This window comes from Camelus ferus, chromosome 11 (assembly GCF_009834535.1).
Source record: "Camelus ferus isolate YT-003-E chromosome 11, BCGSAC_Cfer_1.0, whole genome shotgun sequence".
NCBI classification, from domain to species: domain Eukaryota; kingdom Metazoa; phylum Chordata; class Mammalia; order Artiodactyla; family Camelidae; genus Camelus; species Camelus ferus.
Genome location: NC_045706.1, coordinates 4004507 through 4030314, shown reverse-complemented (window position 1 = coordinate 4030314; position 25808 = coordinate 4004507). Strand labels below are relative to the sequence as shown.

The 25808-nt window shown below is 40.2% G+C and overlaps 1 long non-coding RNA gene across 2 annotated transcripts in view; it reads left to right on the top strand.

Annotated features, from left to right (window-relative positions):
- The first annotated feature begins 286 nt into the window (after positions 1-286).
- The window catches only part of LOC116666920, a 63739-nt gene continuing 38217 nt past the window's right edge, over positions 287-25808 (top strand). For both annotated transcript variants that reach the window (XR_004323724.1, XR_004323723.1), the window contains exons 1-2: positions 287-394; positions 24061-24193. This is a non-coding gene — a long non-coding RNA (uncharacterized LOC116666920). The remainder of the gene's footprint in view (positions 395-24060; positions 24194-25808) is intronic.

Sequence of the window (25808 nt, the reverse complement as noted above, 5' to 3'; positions counted from 1 at the left end):
CACTGCAACCCTTCTGAGTCTGGCCCTAGCAAGGGTCCTCCTTCCCAGTGCGGTTTGAGCCAGTAGGAGACTGAGCTCAGTTCCGAAGGGAAGCTTTAATCTTGGACGCGGGACCTGAGAGGCAGGAGCCGGCGCACTAGGGCACCTGCTCCAGGCAGGCTGTGGGTGGGGCTGCTCCACAGGGCTCCCGCGGGGAGGGGGCGGGGCTCTCGCGAGCGTTTGCAGGCGCGATCGGGCGCGGTGGGCGGGGCTTCTGCCGCGCTGCGCTGAGGCGTCTACGCAGCCGTTCGTGGCGGGAAAGCTGGCCTGAAGGGCTGCGGGTCAGGCCTCTGCGGGGCGTCCCGTGAGCGAGGGAGACCAGACTAAGCCCGAAGGAAAAGGAAAAACAAAAAAGGTTAGTCTTTGCTTTATTACCCAGGTTCTATTTTTATTTCCCGGGAATTGTTAATGCATTTTGCCGGAGACAAAAATCACAGCGTAAGAGAGAGAAACAACAGATTCAGCAAAACGTGTAGAGTTGAAATAACTCTGGCTCATATGACTAAAAGCAACTCATATAAAAAAGCATAACTTAGATAATTTAAGATTAATTATTTGGTTTAAGCTCTTCCCTCATGGCAAAAAATTGGGAAATCAGACGGAGCAGGGAAAAAAAAAAGTGTTAAATTTCTGTTTTACTTGGGAAGAGATGCTGGATAATATCTCAGTGTTAATAGAAACCAGAGGAAAATATGTGACTTCTTAAAAAGAAATGCGAAAAGAACCACACGTGGAATAAAACCAAGATTCACACTTTCCAAATTACTAAAGAAAAAAACTATGAAAAGTATCTTGTCAGAAAAAGATGAATAAAAAGAAGCAAGAAGGAAATATTTAAAAATAAAGCATAGCAGAAGTAAGTCCAGAGATAAATATGAATAGGCCAAACTACCCAAATGGCAGACCTTCAGACTTAATTCAGGAACAGAATCAAAATCTGCTGACAAGAGACACATCTAAAATTAAAAAAATATGGAGACATATGCTATCACTTATATGTGGAATCTAAAATATGATACAAGTGAACTTGTTTACAAAACAAAAACAGATTTACAGATGTAGAAAACAAACTTACGGTTACAAAGAGGGTGGGGAGGGATAAATTAGGAGTTTGGGATTAGCAGAGACAAGCTACTACATATAAAATAGATGAACGACAAGGTCCTACTATGTAACACAGGGAACTATATTCATGTCCTGAAATAAACTGTACTGAAAAAGAGTATGTATGTATAAGTGAATCACTTTTCTGTACACTGGAAACTAACATACTGTGAATCAATTATATTTCAATAATTTTTTTAAATGGGACCATTGAAAAATAAAAAAATTAGACTTTAAATAGTTTCAGGTGAGTTATTTTTATATTGATAAAAGGTAAATTTACCGTAAAGCTGTAACAAATGACAAATACTTATGTGTAAAATACAATTTTTAGTATATATAAAGTAAATGAAAATACAAGAAGAAATTGACAAAAACAATTAATTTACTGAGTGACTTTAATAAGCAATCATCAGTATTGGACAAGTTGACAAAAATAAAGAGATAAAGAATTAGACAAATATAATAAATGGAGCTTATTCAATATTTAATAAGTTGTAATGAAACTTGTACCGTACAAAGAAAGATGATATGGCCCATGATATATTTGTATAAGCTGGTCACTAAAAAAGCTTAATCACAAAGAAAAGTGTAATGAATTCTCTTAAAGAACAAACTGTACTGACCACAAAATACATACAAATTTTAATTTAAAAAAGAAACACAAACTACAATATGCTTAAAAAATTAAAATGATACTCTCCCAGTGACTATCAGATAAAAAAGGAGCTAAGTCTATAATTCTAGAATATTTAAAAAACAAGGACACATAAAAATTTAGGGGATGGAGCCTAAAGTTAATTCAAGGACAAATGCATTAAATGTGTTTGTTATGAAACAATAAACAACAGCAAAAAACTGATAAGCATTTAATTTAGGATTTTTTTTAAAATCCAGGATATTAAGTTCAAAAAATACTGAAAAAAGAAAATAAATATAGATTTTATCAAGTAGAACATAGAAAAACAGTTAAGTTGAGAAATTCAACAACTTTAAAAATAAACAGATACACATTAAAGTAGATTAACTACTGGCAAATCTGATTTAGGAAAAAAAAGAGGAAATATATATTTATTATATAACATATGTAATAAAAAATAGTGAATATGACTGAGGAAACAAACGTAAGATACACTGAAGGACTCAATGGTAATAAATAGATAATAAATATAAGGAAATACTATAAATTGTTCAGTTTTCCACTCAATGAGTGAAAGATTTTTCTGAGGAAAATAGAAATCTTCAAGTTGGAATGAAAAAGAACACTTCTACAGGCTAATAACCTTGGAGAGAAATTTCAAAAGTTGCTTGTGGTTTAATTATTATAGCTTTGTAGTATTTTTAAATGAATCTCTGTCATTTCCTCTTTGTTATTATTCAGTATTTGGTCATTCTTTTAGAACAATTTTAGAATTCTTTAGAGTGTGAGGCTGAGGGAGTGCAGAACACATTATTCCTCTCTTAAATGCAGGATTGCAAAGCACTGGGAGGAGATGTTTCCAGGTGTATTTTGCAGAGAGAGGCTGAGGCTTAACTCTAAAACCTGAAAAGGCTAAGAAACTTCCAGACCCATCTCACTGAGAAGGTAAAGCTTAAAAAGTGGATCGGGCTGGAACCTGCAAGATGCAGACTGGACTCATTGAATCAAAGAACAAAAAGTCCTAAATAATATATAGCAAGTTGAAAACAACAGTTTTATATCCCATATAGGTCTATTCCAGGAATGCAATAATGTTTCAAAATTCAGAAATCTATTAATAAAATATATCACATCAGTAGATTAAAAGAGGAAAAACTTCAACAAATTCCCTGAGGACATTTGATAAAATTCAACATCAATTTCTAATAAAAACTTAATAAGCCAGGAATAGGAAAATGATTCCTTGACATGAAAAAACACTATGAAATCAGCAGCTAGATAGCATTTAATGAGGACCTTCTCTAGGTCCCTCAGAGTCTGGAGCAGGATGCTGCAGCCCCACCATTATGAACATTGTTCTCCAAGTTCTAATGCAGGTAATAAAATGGGAAGCAGATAAAGGAAGATCAACTATTAGAAAGGAACAGACCTAAATCTGCATGTGGTATGATTATATATCTAGAAATTCTAAGAATATTTTAAGGAGAGTAGTCAACAGAGATTCTTTTGTTGGTAGCAGGCACAAATCTAACTTTCCTGGATTCCATTAATGATTAGCTGGAAAGTAAAAAGATAAGAGATTTCCAGTCCCCAAGACCATGTAATGTTCTAAATCCTAGGAATAAACCTGGTGAGATGTGCAGGGGGTCCATGTGAAGAAAAGGACAAGAGGTTTGGAGAGGTGTCAAAGACATCTTCAGTAAATACAGACTAGCCCTTGGTTCTGGACAGTGCAAAAAGGCCAAATTCCCCCAATTTAGCTTATACTTTTAGAGCAATTCCTATCAAAATTCAAATTTAAGGTTGATTAATTCATTCTAGAAGAATAGTCAAAATATTGAAGACTAGAGAGCAATTAAGTGGTGCGCTCTACAGCTTTGATGGTTCCATGGTGGGGTGTGGGTGCGGGGCCAGACAGGCAGATGGGAGCCCACTGGTGCAGCACACGGTAAGTGTGGCAGTTCAAGTATGTGGGGGAATGTTTGGATTATTCAGTGAATGATGTTGAGAGAGCAGGTTAAGTACCTGGAAAAGAATCCCTTCATCACCCTTAGATGAAAATTCATTTCAGTGGGTAACAGAGGTCAAGTACAAGAGAATTGGATGGACCTGAAGCACGAGGGCGGCACACATGTCTGGTTTCCAGGTAGGGGAGGAAGAACAAGGGGAGAAACGAACGGGAAACACCAAATTACACACTAACCAGTCTTTACACACATGGGAACATACTGTAGCATATTGTTAAATAAAGGATTATCACCTCTAATACATAAAGAACTCTTATAATTCAGTAAAAGTCTTGGGAAAAATGCCTAAAAACTTGAAAAGGCATTCATTAAATAACAACTCCAAATGCTCACTAAACATTTGGAGAAATGTTCGTCACGTTAGGAATGAAGAAAATGCAATTTTAAGTAAAAGATATATTTGTGGCTGATCAAATTAGTGAAGATTTTTGAAAGACGTAATGCTCAGGGTTGGCATGGTTATGGAAAAACAGCAATTACTACGTATTGTATATGATATTTCCTGGAGGAAAAAAACGGCAGTAAAATAAAACTTAAGCATTATTCACACTTTGTGGTCTGGTACCTGGATTGACTTCCAGGGGTTTGTCCCATGTAAACAATTAAAGAATCACAGAGAGCTGTGTGTACAAAGAACACTCTGGGTGGGGCTGTCTGTAATAGTGCAAAGCGGGAAACCGCGTAAATATCCGATGAGAGGGAACAGGTTATATAAATTGCAGTCCATTAAAAGCAATGGAATACTAAGTAGTCATTAAAAACCATGTTCTCAGAAACGAAGCATGTACAATAACATTCACAATATATTAAATGATAAAAGTAGGTTGCAAAATGTTATGTGCTTTATAATTCCAATGTTGTAAAAACACATATGCCTAAATAAATGATGGAAGGAAATACAGTGGTTATCTTCAAGTATAACCACTGGGAGTATAAGCATTTTTTATTCTCTTTATCCTTTTCTGGAGTTCTCAAAATTTATGCAATGCCACTGTGTTACTTAGACACAAATCATAATAATAATTATAATAAAAGAGTTTTAAAAGCTCCGTAAGGGAAGCAGCACTGGTCTTGTTGTCTGATGCGCATCGAACAGTCTTCCTCTGCCCAGTGAAGTCCAGGGATTAGAGAGGACGGCTCGAGGCACAGTCTCTCTGTCTCTGTCTGTCTGTCTGTCTAATACCAGACACTTATTTCCCTCTGAAAAGGTGATGGTTTCCAGTTTCTCTGATTTCAGTTAACATTTCCTTATTTAATGTGTGACTTGATCTTTTGGAATTGGATGCATTTTCCTTCTCAGGCTTCTAGCATCCTGGCTTAATTTCCTGAGAGAGCTGTTTTCGAGTCCCAGGCATCTCACTTCGATCCTTGAAGTCAATGTGAATGAGGAAGGAGCTGGATGTGGAATTTCTGCTACTCCTCCCGTGCTCTGCTCAGTCCTAACGGGGCCTGCGTTGGCTCCTAATTTAGTCTGATTGTTCTGGGCATGAATGAACTTGGCTGTCTTTTTATCAACAGAAACCTCAAGTTAGGATTGCCAGATTTAAAAAAATAAAAACACAGAATGCCAGCTAAATTTGATCTTAGACGAATTAGTAAACTTTTAGTTTAAGTATATCCTGAACATTGCATGGGATATATTTCTACTAAAGACTATTCATTGTTTATCTGAAATTCAAATTTAACTGGGCAACCTGTATTGTATCTGGCAACCCTACCCCAATGCTTTCAGTGGACCAAGTGCCCACATGGCCTCCTGCCTTACCTTGGCCTTAGTTACTTTGTCTGCACGGGGGTCTTCATACTCCATCCCCAAATGGATGGCCAGCCAGGACCATGGCGTCTGAGCGCTGTCATCCCCTGCTGGATCTATTTGGGCCCTGCTGATGGGTAGCCATAAACTGGCTGTCAGAAAATTAAAGTTTGGCCATTCCTCTCTGTAATCTAAAATTTAACAGCCACTCATTTTCATAAGCAGAGAGAATAATTAAGAAGTTGATGAAAAAGAGGTGAAGTTGTGGTTGTTTTGTGACTAGAACACCGGCCCCTGGAACAGGAGGCTGTTCCTCTGCTGTGAATGGCGTTCACTCTGCCTCCTTCTCGAAGGGCCTTCAAATACTCTCCCTTATGCACACACCCTGGAGGGGGAAAGACAGAGTCTGTGCCAGCAGTGTCAACAGGATCACCTTCCTTAGGTTTGTAGACCTTAGCGGCTCCCCCTTTCTTCTGCAGAGTGGAAATGATGAAAGAAGGGCAGACTAAAGCGGCTAAGAATAAGGGACTGTAAGTGCAGGAGGAACCCGAGGCATCCAAATCCAGCTGGCTGAGTTTTGTTTTCCCCAGTTATTTAAAAAATGGTTAGGGGATAGACATACTTGTTACAAGTTGCTTTAGGGTTAAATCTGGCACATTAAAAGCTTTGATTTGCAGTGGCCGCCTCTGCCATCATTTGTGCTTCTAAATTTGGTTGGGGTCAGGGCCATCCCGAAACCCAATGCCCATCAACTGGCCTTGCCACCCTGGTGCTGACCCTGGGAAAGCCAAGCAGCCAGGAGCCCCTCTGGAGACGTCTCCTATGTCCCTTCTGTGAGAGCAGCAAAAGCACGCGGTCCAGCCTCTCTCCGGCATTAGTCATCCCTTCTCCGGGAAGAAGCCTGGCCCAGAGCTGGCCTGGGAGCAGACCATGTTTTATTACCTCTCTGGCTTCTGGTTGCCCGCCAGGAGCTGAACCAGAAGTGCCAAAATGCTGTAAGAAATCAGATCATGGAGAGCGACTGCTTGCGCGGCATTTCCAGCTGTTGGCTCCGCAGCAAAGCTCTTTGTGAATTTTGTAAGAAAACATGTTCTCAAGAGGTTTTCATTTCAAGTTGGCAGCATGAAGGAGTCAGGAGAGCTGGAGTCAAACTTTCCAAGGAATGTCTGAGCTTGGATCCCGCTCTGCACTTGGTGCGGGCTCCAACTTCTGGGGCCTCAGATTTGGAACCGCTGTTGCTGGCTGATAATGGGTTGTATTTAACGTGCCAGAGGGGAGGAGTGGAAGCGTGTGGCTCCCGTAACACCTTCACTGGCTTCAGAGGGTGCGCTGCACATGGCGGGGGGTGGTTTATGGGAGCCTGGTTAGGCGAGAGATTATGAGCATCGTTTAAACATGGATTTGTTCTTCTTTCTTCTGGAAAAGTAGCCTCTTTTCATTCAGAAAAAGGTAGCAGGAATCCTGTTTCATGTGTCCAGTTTAGGCCACCTCTGTGCTCTCAGGGTGTTTTCCCCAAATTCTTGTCAGAATCTTTTTTTCTCCTGACCTTTCCGGCTCTGACGCTTGGCCTGGATGGCTGAGCATTCCTGTGTGGCGGGGCTGCTCCTCACTTAAGGCCCTATCTTTGTTCCTAGTGTTTGTCACGGACAATTTTTCATCCTTCCTGCCATTTATCTTTCTTATTTTTCTCGTTTCCCTGCGTTTTGCTGGTGGTAGATTGATACTGACACCGTGCAGGAAAAGGCAGCAAATGGCAGAGAAAGCCCCTCAAGCTGAATGAGAAATGGGACCGCTCCTTGTTCGGCCAACCGTTGCAATGCCCCGTTGGCCAGAATGGCAGTGGGAGCCTACATATGTTATTTTTATTATTGTGCTAATGTGAGAACTGCAAATTTTTAAAGTGAGTGGATTTAGGAAGTACCAAACTTGCTACGTTTAATATTTTTGTCAAGAGAGTATCTTCATCCGTGAAAGCAAATATTTTCATATGGATGGAGGCTCGTAACGACGTGGTCTTCCTGCGAGGCAGTGTCGTATACTAGATTATAAACTTCCTCCACATTAAAATAAAGCGCTGTGGGAGGGACATTAACTCTTTTAGGTTACTTAACGCATTTCCCAAAGTGCCCATCATAAGTCCAGGAAATTGCATTGTCATTGTTACATTCAGGAATAATTTTACTCCAATACATTTCTGCGGCACACATAATTCTATTTTAGGGAGCAAAGATGTTTAACTTATGTCAGAAGAGTCTAATGATTGGTTGTGTTTTGCACCAGTGTTATTTTAAATCAATGGCTGCTGCTGCAAAAATCAGATAATGTCTCAGAAGACTTGCATGGAAACAGATTCTGTGGTGGTTTATGTTTGAGGTGAAAGCTTTCAGTTCGAATCACTGTTCCGAAATGGATGAATGCCGTGTACGATATCAGTCAGTGTACCTCAGGCAACTGGGGAGCCTGAACTGAGTTGAAGATAAGGCTGCTGAAAGAGTTGCTTCCAGCTGGAGCTTAACCCCAGGTGCTAATGGGAAGCTGGAAGTAAGGGGCAGGTGTGGGTGCCCCGAGATGAGGAAGAATTACAGACACGTGCATCCCCAAGCCTGTAAGACACAGACGGGGCAGTGCCGTCCAGGGGCTGAGGCGTGACAAGCACACGGGCGACCTGTGTCTGAGCCAGGAGGGGCGTTTGGACAGCGGGTGAATGGACGGAGGTTTGTGAAACGCCCCAGACACGCAGGTGGAGAAAAAGATGTGTAATCACATATTCTTCCTTGGTGTCCAGGCTTCTCAAGAAATTGGAATTCTGAAACGTGTCTTCTGAGTTTACAGATCAAAAGCCCACGGATTCAACCTGGAAAGTTGCCCCAGAAAATGAGTTATCAGTGAAGAAACAAGCATATTTTGTCTAAAGGGATGACATCCTCTTTTTCCACAGCCAAAGGCAAACGTCTTCAGGAGATCTGTACAGTGTTAGCGAGACTCAGCCCCCTTGCCTTGGGCGTACAACATACTCGGCACAACAGCAACCCTCCTTGCTGCGCTGGGATGACTTAAGTTTTTTCCAAGAAATGGGAAGGAGTGTACTACTTTTATCGGAAACATTTCAACCACGAAGGGAGTAGATTTCAAGTCCCAGAAAAGACACGACTTGAAGATTTTGTAAAGCCTGAGTGGAAATTGGTGGTCCAAATGAACATCTTGTCCCCCTCAGCCTAGCGGGGGCATGGCGGGGCACGGCACATCTCATCAGATGTGCATCTGGGAAGCGAGTGGTGGAACAGGACACACCTCTCAACAGGCACGAAGCAGGAGCAATTAGGTGCGACCGAGACACAGCAGGTAAGAGCCAGAGGAGGAGCAAGATGGGAGCAGGCTTCGAGAGGGACGTGGGGCTTGACTCAGCTGCAGATAATGAGGGCGCATCCTGTCTCAAGAATCGCCACCATTTTTTATGAAAGGTAGACACTGACAGCTTCACAAAGGCCACTGCAAGGGAACGAGCATCGGAAAATCTGAGCAGTGAACATGGAGGCTCCAATCAAGCTGTCAGGTCCTGTAGCTTTAGACAGCGCGAGGAGGGCAGCGGGCCGGGGCGGGTCAGGAGGCCGGCTGCCTTCTCCCTGGGCGCCTCCTCCTGGAAGCGCACACCAGGCGCCGGGAAGCAGGACACCCGCTGTCCACGCCCCTCCCTTTCGCTCTGGGCCGCAAGCCTCACCCTTTTTGTCTGTTTCTTCTATGAGCTGATTTTTATGAATAGAGAGTGATTTTCCTATTATTTTCTTTCCTTCAGGGGAAGGGAATTTCATCAAAAGCGCACTACTAATAAGTATAATACATTAGTAAAGTAGAACCATGAGGTGTGGGGCTAGTGAGAGTAATAATCTCTTTAAACTTTCAAGCTGTACACAATACAAAAATTAAATATCAATGCACTCAAATGTTTTTTCACTACCGTAATTACTGAAAGGAACACACACGTGCTCAAGAAATTTGTTACGAATTACTTGTGGATTCCTGAGATCTCTCTGAAGATCCTTCTCAATCTTAAGTTAGAAAGAAGACTAGGTTGACCATTGCTGTTGGTCCCAAATGTTGTTAATAGAAAATGCTGGCTCAGAGGACAATCCGGGTGTCTCTTCCTTGCTGGGGTGTGGAGTGCATTACATCATCCTGCTGACACCTGTGGTGGGCATGGATGCCGCTGCTTTTGGAAAAAGCAGCGCTCAGTAAACGGAGGAGAGAATGCTTGGGGATGGAGGGCTGGAAGGTGTCTGGTCTGGGCCTGTACCTCGGTGTTCCCAGTAAGTGACTTTTTCTTTGAATCAGTTTTGAGGTCTTGGCAGCTTCGCCTTGATTTTGGAACATTTTCTCTGCCCTGGATGCCTTCCTGTTCTTGAGCTTTTAAATCTTTTTGTTATTTCGGACTTTGGGATTTCCACCCCCACTTCATGCGCAGGGATCCTATGACTACACCCTCTGCGTTTCCCAAAGTGCACTCTTTTGTTTGAGATTTTAGTGTCAGAGGCTTGGATACAGCAACATTGGCCTTTGCTTCTCAGAGATGAATCACCTTGACGTAATGGACTGTGCTTTGTAGAGTCCTTGTGATCTTCCCCGTGTTTGTTTGTATCAAACTCCTAAGAATGACAAATGCGAGAGAACTCAAAAATCTTTTTGGTCACCAGTGTCCCAAAACTGAACTTTCCTCTGTGGTTATTCTGCTTCTGAGAGAACAAGGTAGACCTGGAGAGGAGGAGAATGGGCTTCCGTATCACCTGCGATTTTCAGATTGCCTTCTGTGAGCTGTGAGTCTCCGATGGGGACTGGAGGTGGCCGGCAGTGCCCGGCGGGGAAAGGTGTGTGCGTACAGGTTGTGGGCCCCCACCTGCAGCTCAGTCACAGCCACCCCACCATAAAAGGGTCGCCCACTGTATGTACAAGAATTTCGACAGATATTTTATTCGGAAAAAAGAAGGGGTGATAGTTAAAGGTACAGTGTTTCTTTTTGAAGTGATGAAAATGTTCCAGAATTGATTGTGGTGATGGTTGCACGTATTTGTGAATATACTAAAAAACACTGAATTTTTACACTTTAAAAGGGTGAATTGTGTGGTATGTAAGCTGTATCTCAATAAAGTTGTTTAAAAAAAGAATTGAACTATTAAATTTGAGACCCCATTTGCTGAGAACCATCTGTTCATTTCAAAGATTGAACACAGTGAAACAGATAAAATTCCAGTGTTTTATCAAAGTGTGGTGTCCGCACCCTCCCTGCAAATTAACCATGCCTCCTGACCTTCACTCTGGCGGGTTGTTTGCCTCCCCTGGAGTCTGAACCTCCTCTGCCCCTTGCTTTTGACCAAGACAATGCTGTGGAAGGGATGCTGTGTGACCTCCAAATCGAAGCCTTAGTGCTTCCAGCCGGGCTTCTCGAATGCTTTTAAGACATGTACCTCTGGCAACCCAGTCACCATGCTGAGAAGTTGAAGCTTCATAGGCAGGCCATGTATGTGCTCTGTGTAGCAGCCCCAGGTGAGCTGCTGGCCCAGAACCAGCATTTACTGCCTACCGTGTAAGTGGGCTATTCTGTGCCTGCGTTTTCATTTTCTTGATAGTGTCTTTTGAAGCAACAATGTTTTTATTATTTGATAAAGATGAATTTATTTTTTTCCTTTTTTTACTCATGCTTTGAGTGTCATATCTAAGAGACTGTTGCATAATCCAAGGTCATGCAGGTTTACATCTATGCTTTTCTCTAAGAGCTTTATAGTTTTAGCTCTTATGTGTAGGTCTTGGATCTGTTTTGAATTAAATTTTGTATATCATATAAAGCTGGGTCCAATTTGATTCTTTTACATGTTGGTATCTAGCTGTGCCAGCACCATTTGCTGAAAATACTATTCTTTCCCCATTTAATTGTCTTTGCACCCTTATCAAAAATCTATTAACAGTAAGTGTGTGGGTTTATTTATGGACTCTCAATTCAATTTTACTGATACTATATGTGTCCCATTATGCCAGTACCATACTGTCTTGATTACTGTTGTTTTGTAGTAAGTTTGAAATCAGGAAACATGAGTCCTCCATCTTTTATTCTTCAATTTCAAGATTGTTTTAGCTCTTCTGGTTCCTATATGAATTTTAGGATCAGATGATCAATTTCTGAAGAAAAACCCCAGCTAGAATTCTGATAGGAATTGCATTGAATCTGTATATCATTTTGGGGCATATTGTCATCTTAACAATAGTTTATCAATCCATGAACATGGGATGTCTTTCATTTATTCAGATCTCCTTTAATTTCTTTCAGTGATATTTTATGGCTTCAGTGTACAAGTCTGGCACTACTTTTCTTAAATTTATTCCAATGTATTTTATTCTTTTATACTTTTAAAATTATTTTTTGATACTATTGTAAATGGAATTGTTTTCTTAATCTCATTTTTGACTTCTTTGTTGCTAGTGAAAAAATCTGACTGACTTGAGTATTGGTGTCGTATGCTGTATCCTGGCTGAATTTTCCTATTAGACCTAATAGGTTTTTAAAAATTCCTTAGGATTTCCTATATATAAAATCATATCATCTACAAATAGAGATCATTTTACTTCTTCCTTCCCAGATGATATGTCTTTTCTTTTTTCTTTTTCTTTGACTTTGTCTATTGTTCTTCTACTCTCTATTCTATTTGTTTCTGCTCTAATCTTTATTATTTCATTCTTTATGTTTGCTTTCAATTTAGTTGGCTCTTCTTTTTCTACTTTCTTAGGTTGAAAATTTAGGTAATTTGAGAACTTTCTTCTTTTTTGAATATAGGCATTCACAGCTATAAATTTCCCTTCAAGGAATGCTTCAGCTGCACCTCAAAATTTTTAGTATGTTATGTTTTCATTTTCATTGCTTCAAAGTATTATTACATTTTCCTAGTCATTTATTCTTTGATGCTTTGGTCATTTAGGAATGCATTGTTTAATTTTGATATATTTGTGAATTTCCCAAATTCTCTCCTGTTATTGTGAATTTCATTCCATTGTATAATTTTAATAATTGAAAATTAATTGAGATTTTTCTATATGGTCTAACATATGGTCTGTCCTGAAGAGTGTTATATATGCATCTAAGAAGAATATGTATTCTGCTCTTGTTGTGAGGAATGTTCTATAGACATCGCTTAGATCTAGTTGTTTCACACTATTGTTTGAGTTTTGTATTTACTTTCGTGTTCATTTTCTGTCTAGTTGTCTTATTCATTATGGAAAGTGGTATATCAAAGACTCCAACCTCATTGCTGATTTGTCTGTTTCTCTCTTTAAGTCTGTCAATTTTTGCTTCATGTACTTTTGGTCTCTTTTTAGGTGTGTATATGTTTATAATTATATATTCTTAATATATGGACACTTTAATCATTATAAAATGTTATTCTTTGTTTCTAGTAACAATTTTTGTCTTCAAGTACGTTTGTATACTAGTGTAGACACTCCACCTCTCTTTTGTTTACTATTTTTATGGCGTATCTTTTTCATCCTTTTACTTTCAGCTTATTTGTGTCTTTGAATCTAAATTATGTCCCTTATAAATGGCACATAGTTTGATCATGTTTTTTTTAATCCATTTTGCCAATATCTGCGTCTTAATTGAGGCTCTTAATCCATTTACATGTAATACAATTACTAATAAGGTATGATTTATGTCTGCCATTTTGATAGTTGTTTCATATATGTCTTATTTCTTTACTGTTCTGGTATTCCTCCATTATTGACTTCTGTGTTAAATAGATATTTTGTAGTGTATCATTTTAATTCCTTTATTGTTTATTTTTTTAACATTTTTTTTATTGAGTAATAGTCATTTTACAGTGTTTTGTCAAATTCCAGTGTAGAGCACAATTTTTCAGTTATACATGGACATACAAATATTCATTGTCATATATTTTTTTTTTTGCCGTGAGCTACCACAGGTCTTGTATATATTTCCCTGTGCTATACAGTATAATCTTGTTTATCTATTCTGCATTTTAAAATCCCAGTCTGTCCCTTCCCACCCCCTACCCCCTTGGCAACCACAAGTTTGTATTCTATGTCTATGAGTCTGTTTCTGTTTTGTATTTATGTTTTGTTTATTTGTTTGTTTTTTTAGATTCCACATATGAGTGATCTCATATGGTATTTTTCTTTCTCTTTCTGGCTTACTATTGTTTCTTTTTTATTGTTATTATTTCGGGTATTTTTTTTTATTGAAGTCCTTTATTGTTTCTTTTACTATATTTTCTGAGTTATTTTCTTAGTAGTTGTCCTAGGGGGTTAAAATTAACATTTTAATTTACAACAACCTAGTTTAGATTAATACCAACTAATTTCAATATTATATATCTGAAAGAGTAGCAAATATTTGTAGGAAGACACTTCTGGTAGGATGTTTACCAAAAGCTTATACTTACAGACTGTGGCGTTTTCATATGGAATTATTTTATTTGCACTTAAGCAGATGCATTAACAGAAAGTAGTTTGGTTATATGTCTCCATGTGTTAAATTATTTGGGGAATTATTTGCTCATGCATTAATTCAGTTAACACTCACTGAGATTCTAATATGCTCCAGGTATTCTTGATGCTGACTTAAATAACTGAATTGGATTGATTAAGCTAAAGTAAAGTTGGGGTTAGATGATTTCTTCCTAAATGGCTTGAAAGAAAAAAGATGCTAATTTGATATAAACTTCTCAGAAGAACTGAATTAGTGTTGACCAGTCGCCTGTACTCTTTGTTTCTTCCTAGAACTAGAAAACTTATATAATAAGATAGGTACACTAAGTTAATTATTAAAAGTAAAATTGAGTAGGGGGCCTTCTCTTGTGCCTTCGAACAATGGGCCAGTTTAACAAAGCAAATACAGCTTTAATTTATATCATCCATATGTAAATCAAATTTACATATATAAATGTCCTTTGAAATACAGAAGGAACCACACATGTCATATTCTCTTATCCCTTATTTGTGAGTCAGTAAGAATGCAGACTCAAGTCACATGCTCTGTCCACCTACCAGCTGTCAGATTCTGCGTATGCTATGTATCCTGTTGCCTCAGTTTTCTTATGTATAAATGGAAACTATAATGGTGCCCTCCTCAACATTTGGAAAGTACTTAAGGTAAGTCAGGCATGTAGTAAATCAATATAAACAATACTAAATGAGCAGGCATGTTATTATTCATACTGTTTTATTACATGGGGCAGCTGATAATAGTAACAGATATTTATTGACAGATTGTCTTCTACTATCTCATTTAATTTTTTTTCTTGAGGTTGACACTATCACTCCCCACTTTCACAGGGAGTGAATTTGAAGTCCTGAATAGTTTAAAGCTAATAAAATTTACTTATTTCAGTGTACAGTTAAATGGGTTTTAACAAGTATACATTATATATATTTGTACCCCATACATATTCATATATATGTACATATATACACACAATCAAGATATAGAGAATTTCCATTAACCTGAAAATGTGCTCATTTTCAGTTAATCCTCTCCCCAGATAGGCTCTAAATAACGTGGTCTAAATAGTGGTCTGAACAACCACTTCTATGTTTTTATTATGCTTTTTAGCATTTGAGTTTTGCATTTCCTGAAGTTTCATTTAAGTGGAATCAGATAATATGTGTTATTCTGTGTCTGACTTCAGTCACGTAGCATTATGCCATCTATAGAACACATCCTTATTTGTTTTAGTTTTTATTGCTCAGTAGTACTCCTCTGGGTGGATGTACCACAATTAGTTTATCATCTGTCTGTTGATAGATATTTGAATGTTACCAGTTTTCAGTGCTGATTTATGAATATAAATCAGTTATCAACATTTATCTACAAGCTCTTTTGTTTGGGTACAGTTTTATTTCTCTTCAGTAAGTACTAAGGAGTAGGATTGCTTTAATTTAAATTTCCTCAGTGATTAATAGTGTTGAACATTTTTAATGGGTTTATTTGCTTTTGTATATCTTTCTTCTGATCAAATCTTCAATCTTTGGCCTAGCTTTTTTTTTTTTTTTTAATCAACCTATCTTTTTATTATAGAGTTCAAAGAATTCTTTGTATATTCTGGCTATAAGTCCTCTGTTAGATATGTGTTTTGAAAATCATTTATTCTTTCTCCTATTAATGGTTAGCCTTTTTGTTTTTCTATCAATGAACATAGTTTTTAATTCTTATAACAATTTTATTGAGAAATAATATACATACCATAAATTTACCCTTTTAAGTTGAAATATTCAGTAGTTTTGATACATTCACAGATGTATGCAACCATCACCACAGTCTGTTTTAGAACATTTTCTTCACTATGAAAGAACTCCATATAATTTAACTACGCACCCCATCCCCACAAGTTCCACTCCCAGCTCTAAGTAACCACTAATCTAGTCTCTATATAAATTTTCCTGTTCTGGACATTTCATATATGTAGAACCATATAAGATGTGATCTTCTGTCACTAACTTCTCTTACTTAGCATAGTGATTTCAAGGATCATCTCTATTACAACATGTATCAAAACATTATTGCTTTTTTTGCGGTTGAGTAATTTTCCATTGTATGGATAACCTTCATTTTGCTTATCTACTGTTCAATATATTTGGGACATTTAGGTTGTTTCCACCTCTTGGTTATGATAAATAATGCCACTGTAATTTTTTTACATTTTTAAATTTATAATTTTACCATTTTACGTTTCAGGTGTATGGTGGTTATGATTTCTCCATATGTTTGCCAACGATTAGCAGCTGACTTTTTAATTATAGTTGTCCTATTGAGTGCGAAGTGGTATCTCATTATGGTTTTGATTTGCATTTGCCTGATGACTGATGATGAATATCTTTTCACGCTGACTATGGTTATTAGTATATCTTCTTCGAAGAAATGTCTATATAAGTCATTCATCCATATTAAACTTGTTTTATTTGTCTTTTTATTATTGAGTTGTGTTTTTTATATATTCTAGATACAAGCCCTCTGCCAGATACGTGATTTGCCAATATTTTCTCCCATTCTATGGTTTGTCTTTTTACTTTCTTAAAGTGTTTTCTAAGATTTTTTTTTAGTTTTAGCTGTTACATTTAGGTCTTGATCCATTTTGAATTAATTTTCATAGAATCCAATATTATTCCTTTGCATGTGGCAAAATCCAGTTGTCCCTGCACCATTTATTGAAAAAACTATTCTTTCTCCGGTGAATGATCTTGGCAAAATTGTCAAAAATAAATTGACCGTAAGTCTATTTTATTTCTATTTTATTGATCTTTGTGTCCATCATTATGCCAGTACCATTCTGTCTTTATTACTGTTGCTTTGTATTAAATTTTGAAGTTGAGAAATGTGAATTCTCCAATTTTGTTCTTTGTCAAGATTATTTTGGCTATTCTGGGTCCCTTGCAATTCCATATGAATTTTAAGATCAGCTTGCAAATTTCTACAAAGACTCCAGCTGTGGTTTTGATAGGAATTACCTTGAACCTCTAGATCAAGCTGGGAAATACTGCCATTATAATGATATTACATTTTCTGACTTACGAACAAGGGATGTATTCCATTTTTTTTTTAGAATAGAGAAAAACTTCCTCAATCAGATAAAAGTTACCTATTGTACAGTCACAACTGACATCATTTTTAAAGGTGAATGTCTGAATGCTTTCCCCTCTAAGATCAGAAATAAGGCAAACATGTCCACTCTTGCCACTTCTACTTAATATTATACTAGAGGTTCTAGATATTGCACTTAGGCGAGAAAAAGAAGTGAAACACATCCAGATTGGAAAGGAGTAAGAAAACTATCTCTACGCACAGGTGATGTAATCTTGTACATATAAATTCCTAAGGAATCCACTAAAAATCTATTAGAACTCGTCAACAAATTCAGCAAGGTTTTAAGATATAAAATTAATATATAAAAATCAATTGTGTTTCTATACATTAAACAATGAACAATCCAAAAATGAAATTAAGAAAACAATTCTGTTTACAATATCATCAGAAATAATTTGGAATGAATTTAACTGAGAAGTGTAAACCTTATATTTTGAAAACTGCAGAACCATTGAAAGAAAAGTTTTAATGTTGATGAAGTCCAATTAATCACATTTTGCTTATTATTCAGGATTTTCTCTTATTTAAAAAATATTTGCCTACCCCAAAGTCACAAGGCTTATTTTTTAATAGAAATTTTATAGTTTTAGTTTTATGCATAGGTCTATGATCAATTTTGAGTTAATTTTTCTGTATTACACGGTATAAGGATTAAGGTTCATTTCTCTCATAGGCTGTCCATTGAATTACCTTGGTAGCTTTTGTCTCATATTCATTGATTAGGTATGTTTAGGACAGTTTCTAAACTCTAGCCTTTCTGACTGCTCTATGTCTATTCCTACACCACTACCACACTGTATTGTTTCCTGATGCTGTGTAGTAAGTCTTGAGGTCAGCAGTGTGAGTTCTTTGCCCTTGAATTTTTTTCTAATTTGTTGTGGGTATTCTCAGTCTTTATATTTCCATTTAATTTTGAGAATCAGCTTCTTAATTTCTGAAAACCCTTTGTTTAGATTTCAATTGGATTGGATTTGTGTTATGTCTAAGGATAAATTTGGGGAGAATTGGCCTATTCACTTGTTTTGGTCTTAGGGTGAAGCTGACCTCTTTAAAATTGCTACTGTTCTTCTATTTCCAGAAGAATATGTGTAGAACTGGTATTATTCCTTTCTATAATATCTGATAGGATTCATCAGTGAAGATAGTTGGGTCTGTAATATTTTTTGTTGAAAATTTTTTAACTAAAAATTCAGGTTATGTATTCCCTCTTGAGTGAACATTGAAAGTTTGTGTCTTTCAAGGAATTTGCCCATCTTATCCTGTCAAATATTATAAAACATAAGAGTTTTATAATATTCTTTTAGTATCTTTATAATAGGTAATGATGTCACCTCTCAGTCTTCGCTTTCTTCTGTCTTCTTTTCTGACCAGTCTGTATAGAGATTAATCGGTTTTACAGATCTTCTCAAAGAATCGGCTTTTTTTTTCCTATTTCTTTTCCTATCTCATTGATTTCTGTTCTGATCTTTATAAACCAGAACAGCATTTCGTGAAGATGCACTTGTTCCTTGCTCCCAAGGCAAGACTTTCTGACTGCTTTACGCAGTGACTTGTGGATCATAAGGTTTGCAGTCTGACTGACGGGATCAGGTGGGACTCTTGGCCTGTGTGATTGCGGGGCATCTCTCCCTCTAATCCTTGCAGTGGTTTTTCCCTCCAGCCTCCAGCAGCTTCCTCACACGCGCACCAGACCCAGCACTCTGCTGAATTCTCTCTCTGCACAGATCTCTCCTCTCTGGCACCGTGTTTAAGAAGTTTACTGTCCTCTTTCCCTGGACTCTCAGCTTCCTGGTCGTAGTGCGGCGTACCTGCAGGCCTCCACCCGAGCGTCCCTGCCTGCAGATTCTCTCACGTTAGATTCTCTCACGTTAGCCGGAGCAGGTGTGTGGTGAATATCATTAGTTTTCTGTCCCTCATGGATCACTGTCCTTTATGCCTGATGACTAATGTTTTGAAAACACTTCTTTTTTCATCTATTTTGTTTAATTTTTTTGATGGTTTGCAGATGAGGGCAAGTCAAGTCCTTATTATTCCATCTCGGCTGGAAGTGGAAATCGTATCTTTAAAAATTTATATGTCACTATTTGGGGGGCAGTATTCAGGTATAACTTTATTTTTCATGTTTATCTAGAATCCAGCTAATTGATTAAACTGTTTCATTAATCATAGTCAATTTTCTAATGGCTTCTTTTTTATTTTGTAAGTAATTTTCATAATGAAAATTTTTGTAAATAATCTACATAATGAATTTTTTTCAACACACCTTTCTGATATCATTTAATTCTTCCCTTTCATTGTATTTGCATGGCCTGAGCTTCCAGAACAATGATAATTAATAAGGTTGATAATAAGCATTAGAACTTGACTCCTAGTGTTAATTGGAATAATCCTAGCATTTCACTAATAAGTGTAATGTTTAATGTTCTATCTTCTATCATGTTAAGCAAGAATGCTTTTGTAATAAGTGATGTTTTTATAAATCAGAATTTTTCATAGAAAATATTTTAGGGTATATTGAACTGATTATTTATGATGAACTCTCCTTCCCCTTTTTTAAAGAACTATGCTTTTAAAATTTTTATCTATCTATCTATCTATCTATCTATCCATCCATTCATTTAATGGAGGATCCGGGGATTGAACCTGGGACCTAGTGCATTCTAAGTATGCAATCTACCACTGAAGTACCCCCCTTCCCCCACCAACTTACTTTCTTAAACAAAAATTCCTAAGTCATAATATTCTATTTCTTTAATCTATTACTAAACTTTATATACCAGTGTCTTAAAATTTTTATTAGCTCCTTTGTGGGTTAAAGCATTCTACTGATACATAATTTTAAGAATTTTGGTTTTTACTTTCTCTTTCTATTATCATGGAAATAGGATAGGGAAACTATAAAACAAGTAGTCGTTGTTCTCTTGTCTTTGCTTTAGCGTTAAATACTTTATCACACAGTTGCTATTATACAGTCTTCTCAATCTTAATAATTTTGCTGCCTTTAAGTATGAAATGGGAAGTGATGATATCTTTATGATATGTTTATTATTTTAGGTTTCCTGAGTAAAAAATGACCAATTCAAACAGCTTTTTGGCTATTTTAACTTTCTATGCAAATCAAGAAAAAAGTGGAAGAATCGTCTCTTTACTTTCCAGTAGGCCGTCTCATTCTGTCTAGGGACTATGAGCCATATTTTCTGGAAAATTTTTTAAAAGTGCAGTTGCTCATGTCCGTTCTCTGTGGACATCAAATTTATTGACAGTGCAGGGTAGAATGTACTTTAATTATCAGCTATTTTGAGAGCGAGGGGGTAGAAACTGCTTACTGGCATGTTTGCAGGAACTCAGCTGGCTGTTTCCATGCTGGGTATTTGACCTAATTAAGATGGCTGTGAGGGATGGGCATGGAAACTGCTCTTACTCTGTGTGGAACGAGCCCAGATGCTGATGAAGATTCTGTTGAGGCTTAGGGAATCTGTCACGAGCACATAAAGATATACCTGATGTGAAACATCACCCAGTGAGAATGATGGAAATCAGCTTGAGTCGAAGTCTGGAGATTTTTCTTTTGTTTTCATTATTTTCAAATAATATCAAAAAACATTTTCCATATTCTTTCTGTGCTTCCCAAAGTATTTGTTTTTAATGAGTGAGTGGTAACAAAAAATTACTGTAGATTAAGAAAGTAATTCTGGGTTTTTTTGCTAATTTTTTTGAAATTTGGAGTCGCAGGTTTTGTAGATTATGCTGTGCCATATTGTACATAGAATTTCCATAACCTTAAAATGAAAGCTTTCTGAGAAATACGGGAAGGGACTTTGAATGCCTCTGCAGCACTTAGACCTTAGGAAAGCAAGCATGAGAAGGCTGAGAGCCCCCCGCCTACCCGGACTAGTGACTCATAAAACAAGAGCAGACTTACTGTCTTAAACAATCGTGCATGCATGCATACGTACATTAAGGTCGCCTTCTATTTATAAGCTCCAAAGTTTGCTGTAGAAAGCAAACATTAAACTAAAAGGAAAAAACATTTCTATGTACAATCGGAACAGAATTCCTTGGTGGTTAACAACTTCAGGTGCTATTAGGCGAGTTAGTGATATGTCTCTAGTTTACACTCCCACATTGGTTTCCACATAGAGCTGTGGATGGAGGGTCCTGTGACCAAAGAGCTGAGCGAGGAAGGCAGGTTTGGAGCTGGTGGGTGCTCCCCCTTGACATTAGCGTCATGAAGACACAAGAAATCCTTCAGTTTTCTTAGAACTTTCCAAACATATTAGACATTGGAATCCTTCCCCAGAAGAAAAGGTGATAAACCCTACGTGGCCTAGGAGGGTCTGGTTCTCTGACCGTCCCTGACTTGACCTTCTATGTGTCCTCTCTGCTTCTCTGATTTCAGCACAGTGGCCTCTTTGCTGATCCTCGTCAGAAACCCCCACTGTGTTCCCACCCCAGGGCCTTTGCAGCAGCTGTTTCTTCTGCCTGGAATGCTCCTCCCTCACCTGGTCCCACGGCTGGCCTGTTGTCTCACTTTCTTTATGTGTCTCATCAAATGTCACTTGGTCAGAAACGTCTTCCCTGGCCACCCTGCATAAAACAGTAAGCCCTTGACCCCCTCTCCTCTTCCCCTGCCTTTCTGTTCTCGTCTTGAAATAATATACACTTGCCTTTAATTTGTTACTGACTGTCTCCTCCAACTAGAATGCCACTTCCACGAGGGCCGGGTGTAGTCTGTGCTATTTGCTTGTGAACCTCCAGTGCCTGAGTTTTGTCTGGAACACAACAAGTGCCCAACCGTTGTTTGGAGTAAATGAATGAACGAATGACTGGATTTTGCTCCAGCAAAATGCGTATGTGTGAAGGCAATAAGATCGATAGCAATACTAACCATAGCAACAGCAGTGACGCCTGGGTGACGTTTATTAAATGTCACCCTGTGCCCAGTGGGGGCCAAGCGGTTGAAAGAGAAGCAGGCGAACTGTGCAGTATGCCGAGTTCCATGACACAGGCTGTGGACTCTGGTCTCCGTGCAACAAGGAGTTATACACTACCTTTGCATCTTTGTATGAGGAGGAAGGTGAGCGGTGTTTTGAAAGGATGAATCTGGGATAGGATGGACTGGAGGAGGGAGAGGCTGGAGGGATCCATCAGAATCACTTTGACTGGTGTTAATTATCATCCAAACTAGTTGGATGTGGGAAGTTGAAGTGGAAAGTCGCCACATTTGCGGGGCATTTTGGAGCTAGCAACACCACCATTAGCTGGTGATGATGGAGTCCTGTGAAGTAGGTGAGAGAGGAGGACGGATCTAGGATCATTTCTGTGGGTTTCCCCACTTTAGGGAAGATCACAACTTTGCTTTTGGGCATGCTGAATTTGAGGGGCCAGTTGTTCATCCCCCTGCTGCAGCTGCAAGCAGGACTTGTACGCAGCAGAAGGGGCCGGGTGAGACACTCAGATGTGACGACTTCTCCATACAGACTCTCCACACAGACTAGGGGTTGAGGGTGACAGGGTTGGATGCACTCCCCAAGAGGTTGGGGAGCTGGAAAACACAGAGGTAGGGATGGGGCCGGGGGGGAGGTTAGCTTCCAGTGTAGAACTTGGCTGCTACTTGGAGCAGAAGAAGAGGGAGGACAGTGCTGGATCTGGCACTGAGGACACTGGTGAGCCAGGGGAGGAGTGTTCCAGAAAAGCAGAAGATGTGACTAGATGTGGCTGCTATGCAATGCCCAGCATACAGTGATAATTCATTTGTCTTTTCCCAGCTACGCCATGAGCAGCTTGAAGCATGGGGCTTGTCTTCTTCCAGATCTGTCTCCTGTGCCAAGCATTGTGTCCGAGAGGTGCTGGGTGCTCTGTGTTTGTGGAACACCTGAGCAAATGCATGAAGAAGCCATAGGTGCAGAAAGCTGTCAGCCTGGGATGCAGAGTGAGCATCTGTGCCAACCAAGCAGGAGCAGAGGCGTCCGTGTTGTGTGGAAATGCCCCGCCCCAGTGCTACTGCCTTAGCTGGGCATTATCTGGGGGTCGCTCCGAGCAGACCTTGGTTCCAGCTACCGTCTCTGCTACATCACTAGCTGAAGGCCAGTCTCAAGAGAGCCTGATGTTGGCCCCAGACTGAGGCGGCCAGGGAGGAATTAGCAAGTGGAGACTGTCTTCTGACCGCCTTCCTCTAGTTGAGCAGAAGGGCCTTTCTTGACGGGGGATGTGAGAGATACATTCCGTGTCTGCCACAAGACCACATCACTTGGTTGCACGTGGTGAAAAATTTTAAATGACGAAGCAGGGAGGGGGGGTATGTTGGTTTGCTTGCTTGTTTTCTGTTACTGTGGGGATGGACGCATCTCCTTCCTGCAGTGGGACATTGCTGTTTAAGCTGTTAGCCTGCTGTGCACTCAGGCTTGGTGGCCCTCGCCACAGCGTCGGTGCTCCGCGGTGGGCCATGACGGACAGCAGGCTGTCCAGCCAGCTCCTTGTCACTGCTCCTACACCTGCTCGTGACTGCACGCAGTCCAGGCCTGTCCTTGGCAAGGCATTCCTCTTGTTTCCCTGCTTCTGAGGCCCCTTTTCAGGGGCTGGGGAGCAGGGTGGCACTGGGGAGGGTTTGCAGATAGATGTAGAGAGCGCTGGGCCTGCCCGTGGGCCTGAGCCGACGCGAGATTGTCCTGTGCTTTCCTGGAGACGTGGGGGTCTCACTGTCTCAAGGAGGCCCCGCGTGACCTGGCCAGGCCACCTCCTTGTGGACTTCTGTTGGTTCTGTTTCTTTCTGGATCCCGCAGCCTGGAGACCTACACTGTGGCTCTGCCCTTCTAGGGGTTTCTCTTCATCTTTCAAATCCATTTTCCTTCCCGTGTTGCAGCGTGGGGCTCGCTTTGTTCGCCACCACTTCCGTGCAGACGTCCTTGCGAGGGTGCGCGAGGCCGACCTCTCCCTGCCGTGAGCCGTGTGCTGCGTTCATTGCTGCGAATCACCCGCTGTGGCCTGTTTGGTCGGTGAGTGTGATCTGACGGGGGTTCTGAATGCGAAGGGCAGGCACGCCGCCAGCTCAGGAGGTGCTGCGCTGTCGGGGACGTGCGGGCTCTCCTTTCTCTCAGGCCCAAGGGTAGATGCCCTGGGGTGCAGGCCCAGAGACTGTGGAGATGTGGGACATAGATGTGAGCTTCAGGACAACTTTAAAATGGAGAAGTCTACTGCTTCCACCAGCTAATCATTACCACTTACAAATACTCTGCTCACCCGGGCGGAGACTTCCCCCTGAGCCCTTACCCCAGGCCACAGGCGTGGGCTAGGCTGTGGGGATGCCAGGGTGGTGGGCTGGGGTTGGGGGCAGCCGTGAAGACAAATCGGAACAGTCACTGTGATGGCGGAGCTGTGGAGGGGCCACGGGGGAGGGGAGGAGTCACACCTCCATGCCCCATTCAGCAGCGAAGCTCTCTGTGGAGACCCTGATTTGACTCCATTTGGGAGGGTGGTTTTTGAGATGTGGTCCCCTGGCTCCCAGTGGATTAGGTCTGACATTTAACTCATTTCACCTAACTCACAGTGGTTTTATGGGGATTAATTAGGTAAAGGGCTCCTTGGGGGTAGAGCGAATCAAAAAACATGTTCTTTGCTTTCTCTTAAATAATTCGAAGAAGAACGTATGACAGACTAACTGGTTTATCTCTTCCAATCACAAGGCCAAGGACCAGATAAAATAATTTGCTTTGCTAAAAAATAACAAAGCAAGCTTGAGGATCATCCAGTTTTCCAGTGCTGCTTACTGGGATGGCCCTGTGTCACCTCTCCCCTGGGGTCGGCGGGGAGATGGTGAACAGGGTAGTTAAGCACATTTCCCAGGCTACACACTTCAGAAAACAGTTTACAAGGCAGTTAACTATCAAGGCACTGATTTCAGCCGGGAAGTCCGTATTCCCTGAGTAGGCTCATCGTCCTAGGAAGTCTGCTGAGTCTGCAACTTGACTATGAATGCGAGGAGAGACGCTCTTTGCTTCTTTCTGTTTGATTCAGTTACAGACTTCTCCCGAGCAGCTCTCACGTCACTGTCCGGGCACGAGGTTTTCTGTGGTCCAGGACCATCACTCCCTGCTGTTCTGCAGTCTGTAACATAGCGAGATAAGCAGTGAGCAGGGAGTTCCAGTGCGGTGGGCTAACGCTCGTGTTGGGAGGGAACACTCGGCTCTTTGGAAGCAAAGCTGCCCAGGCTCCTCTGGAGTCTCAGAGATAGGTTCCCAGGGGAGGTGGTGTTTCAGCTGACACTTAGCAGACCAGGCCCCGCTGGCCCTGAGAAGGCAGTGCCCGCCTGGGGAGGGGGCACCGGCTGTGCAGCTGGGGAAGGAGTAGTGTATGAAGAGGAGAAGCCGTGAGAGGCAAGTCTGGAGCAGAAGCCGACTGGGTGGGACGTCTCGGACTTGGGAAACCCCACAGAGGAGTCTGGGCTTCCATCAGAAGCATGGAAGACAGTTTTCAGGGATGTGCCCCGGTCAGATTTGTGTTTAGTAAGAGAATTCTGGCTACGGTGATGGCAGGGGAGTTGGCCTGGAGGTGAGGAGACCAGAGGGGAAGTCGGTACAGTGGCTCAGGCCCGAGATGATGGAGAGCTCACTC